Source organism: Colletes latitarsis, unplaced genomic scaffold, assembly GCF_051014445.1.
Source record: "Colletes latitarsis isolate SP2378_abdomen unplaced genomic scaffold, iyColLati1 scaffold0021, whole genome shotgun sequence".
In the NCBI taxonomy this organism is placed as follows: Eukaryota; Metazoa; Arthropoda; class Insecta; order Hymenoptera; family Colletidae; genus Colletes; species Colletes latitarsis.
Window position 1 is genome coordinate 3,112,550 of NW_027488371.1, and position 4,343 is coordinate 3,116,892.

Sequence of the window (4,343 nt, forward strand, 5' to 3'; positions counted from 1 at the left end):
CCTGGGCTTTTTCTGGTTCGGAACACGTAGTAATATTGTACCACACTGGAACAGTGAACTAAACCTGGATTCAATCTATGTTTTAGAGGATAACACTGGTTAGGTCAGGGTTATGTCTGGAATTTGCCATCATCTGGCTCATACTTTCGCATTTTTCGCATACTTGTTGGCCTGATACCCTGGGCGTTTTCTGGTTTGGATCACGTAGTAATGTGGTACCACACTGAAATAGTGAGCTAAACCTGGATTCAATCTATATTATCGAGGATAACACCGGTTAGGTCAGGGTTAGGTCTGGTATTTTCCATCATCTGCCTCATACTTTCGCATTTTTCGCCTACGTGTTGGCCAGATCCTGGGCGTTTTCTGGGTTGTATCACGTAGTATTGTGGTACCACACTGAAACAGTGAGATAAACCAGGATTCAATCTATATTTTAGAGGATAACACCGGTTAGGTCATGGTTAGGTCTGGTATTTTCCATCATCTGTCTCATACTTTCGCATTTCTCGTATACATGTTGGCCATATCCCGGGCTTTTGCTGGTATGGAACACGTAGTATTGTGGTACCACACTGAAACAGCGGGTTCAACCGTGATCCGATCAATACTTTAGAGGATATCACCGGGTGGGTCTGGGATTTGCCCTCATCTCGCTCGTGCTTGTGCTTTTTTAGCATAATTGTTGGCCAAATGCTGGGCTTTTTCTGGGTTGGATCACGTAGTAATGTGGTACCACACTGAAACAGTGAGTTAAACCTGGATTCAATCTATATTTCAGAGGATAACACCGGTTAGGTCAGGGTTAGGTCTGGTATTTGCCTTCATCTGGCTCATACTTTCGCATTTTTCGCATACTTGTTGGCCTGATACCCTGGGCGTTTTCTGGTTTGGATCACGTAGTAATGTCGTACACACTGCAACAGTGAGTTAATCTTGGATTCAATCTATATTTTAGAGGATAACACCGGTTAGGTCAGGGTTAGGTCTGGTATTTGATATTATCTGGCTCATACATTCGCATATTTCGCATACTAGTTAGCCAGATCCTGGGCGTTTTCTGGTTTGGATCACGTAGTAGTGCGGTACCATACTGCAGCAGTGAGTTAAACTTGGATTCAATAAAATTTTTTAGAGGATAACACCGGTTAGGTCAGGGTTAGGTCTGGTATTTGATATTACCTGGCTCATACTTTCGCATTCTTCGCATATTTGTTGGCCAGATCCTGGGCGTTTTCAAGGTTGGATCACGTAGTAATGTTGTACCACACTGCAACAGTGAGTTAAACCTAGATTCAATCTATATTTTAGAGGATAACACCGGTTTGATCAGGGTTAGGTCTGGTATTTGCCGTCATCCGGCTCATACTTTCGCATTTTTCGCCTACTTGTTGGCCAGATCCTGGGCGTTTTCTAGGTTGGATCACGTAGTAATGTTGTAGCACACTGCAACAGTGAGTTAAACCTGGATTCAATCTATATTTTAGAGGATAACACCGGTTAGGTCAGGGTTAGGTCTGGTATTTGCCTTCATCTGGCTCATACTTTCGCATTTTTCGCATACTTGTTGGCCTGATACCCTGGGCGTTTTCTGGTTTGGATCGCGTAGTAATGTGGTACCACACTGAAACAGTGAGTTAAACCTGGGTTCAATCTATATTATCGAGGATAACACCGGTTAGGTCAGCGTTAGGTCTGGTATTTTCCATCATCTGTCTCATACTTTCGCATTTCTCGTATACATGTTGGCCATATCCCGGGCTTTTGCTGGTATGGATCACGTAGTATTGTGATACCACACTGAAACAGCGGGTTCAACCGGGATCCGATCAATACTTTAGAGGATAACACCGGATGGGTCTGGGATTTGCCCTCATCTCGCTCATGCTTTTGCCTTTTTAGCATAATTGTTGGCCAAATGCTGGGCTTTTTCTGGGTTGGATCACGTAATAATGTGGTACCACACTGAAACAGTGAGTTCATCCTGGATTCAATCTATATTTTAGAGGATAACACCGGTTAGGTCAGGGTTAGGTCTGGTATTTGCCTTCATCTGGCTCATACTTTCGCATTTTTCGCATACTTGTTGGCCAGATCCTGGGCTCTTTCTGGTTGGGAACACGTAGTAATGTGGTACCACACTGATACAGTCAATTGAACCTGGTTTCGATCAATGTTTTGGAGGATGACACCGGTCAGGTCAGGGTTAGTTATGGTATTTGCCATCATCTGGCTCATACCTTCGCATTCTTCGCATACATGTTGGCCAGATCCTGGGCTTTTTCTGGTTTGGATCACGTAGAAATGTAGGACCACACCGAAACAGGCAATTAAACCTGGTTCCGATTAATACATTGGAGGATAACCCCGGTTAAGTCTGAGTTAGGTCTGGGATTTGCCCTCATCTCGCACGTACTTTCGCTTCTTTCGCATACCTGTTGGCCAGATCCTGGGCTTTTTCTGGTTCGGAACACGTAGTAATATTGTACCACACTGGAACAGTGAACTAAACCTGGATTCAATCTATATTTTAGAGGATAACACTGGTTAGGTCAGGGTTATGTCTGGAATTTGCCATCATCTGGCTCATACTTTCGCATTTTTCGCATACTTGTTGGCCTGATACCCTGGGCGTTTTCTGGTTTGGATCACGTAGTAATGTGGTACCCCACTGGAATAGTGAGCTAAACCTGGATTCAATCTATATTATCGAGGATAACACCGGTTAGGTCAGGGTTAGGTCTGGTATTTTCCATCATCTGCCTCATACTTTCGCATTTTTCGCCTACTTGTTGGCCAGATCCTGGGCGTTTTCTAGGTTGTATCACGTAGTATTGTGGTACCACACTGAAACAGTGAGTTAAACCAGGATTCAATCTATATTTTAAAGGATAACACCGGTTAGGTCATGGTTAGGTCTGGTATTTTCCATCATCTGTCTCATACTTTCGCATTTCTCGTATACATGTTGGCCATATCCCGGGCTTTTGCTGGTATGGATCACGTAGTATTGTGGTACCACACTGAAACAGCGGGTTCAACCGGGATCCGATCAATACTTTAGAGGATATCACCGGGTGGGTCTGGGATTTGCCCTCATCTCGCTCGTGCTTGAGCTTTTTTAGCATAATTGTTGGCCAAATGCTGGGCTTTTTCTGGGTTGGATCACGTAGTAATGTGGTACCACACTGAAACAGTGAGTTCATCCTGGATTCAATCTATATTTTAGAGGATAACACCGGTTAGGTCAGGGTTAGGTCTGGTATTTGCCTTCATCTGGCTCATACTTTCGCATTTTTCGCATACTTGTTGGCCAGATCCTGGGCTCTTTCTGGTTGGGAACACGTAGTAATGTGGTACCACACTGATACAGTCAATTGAACCTGGTTTCGATCAATGTTTTGGAGGATGACACCGGTCAGGTCAGGGTTAGTTATGGTATTTGCCATCATCTGGCTCATACCTTCGCATTCTTCGCATACATGTTGGCCAGATCCTGGGCTTTTTCTGGTTTGGATCACGTAGAAATGTAGGACCACACCGAAACAGGCAATTAAACCTGGTTCCGATTAATACATTGGAGGATAACCCCGGTTAAGTCTGAGTTAGGTCTGGGATTTGCCCTCATCTCGCACGTACTTTCGCTTCTTTCGCATACCTGTTGGCCAGATCCTGGGCTTTTTCTGGTTCGGAACACGTAGTAATATTGTACCACACTGGAACAGTGAACTAAACCTGGATTCAATCTATATTTTAGAGGATAACACTGGTTAGGTCAGGGTTATGTCTGGAATTTGCCATCATCTGGCTCATACTTTCGCATTTTTCGCATACTTGTTGGCCTGATACCCTGGGCGTTTTCTGGTTTGGATCACGTAGTAATGTGGTACCCCACTGGAATAGTGAGCTAAACCTGGATTCAATCTATATTATCGAGGATAACACCGGTTAGGTCAGGGTTAGGTCTGGTATTTTCCATCATCTGTCTCATACTTTCGCATTTCTCGTATACATGTTGGCCATATCCCGGGCTTTTGCTGGTATGGATCACGTAGTATTGTGGTACCACACTGAAACAGCGGGTTCAACCGGGATCCGATCAATACTTTAGAGGATATCACCGGGTGGGTCTGGGATTTGCCCCCATCTCGCTCGTGCTTGAGCTTTTTTAGCATAATTGTTGGCCAAATGCTGGGCTTTTTCTGGGTTGGATCACGTAGTAATGTGGTACCACACTGAAACAGTGAGTTCAACCTGGATTCAATCTATATTTTAGAGGATAACACCAGGTAGGTCAGGGTTAGGTCTGGTATTTGCCATCATCTTGCTCATACTTCCGCAAT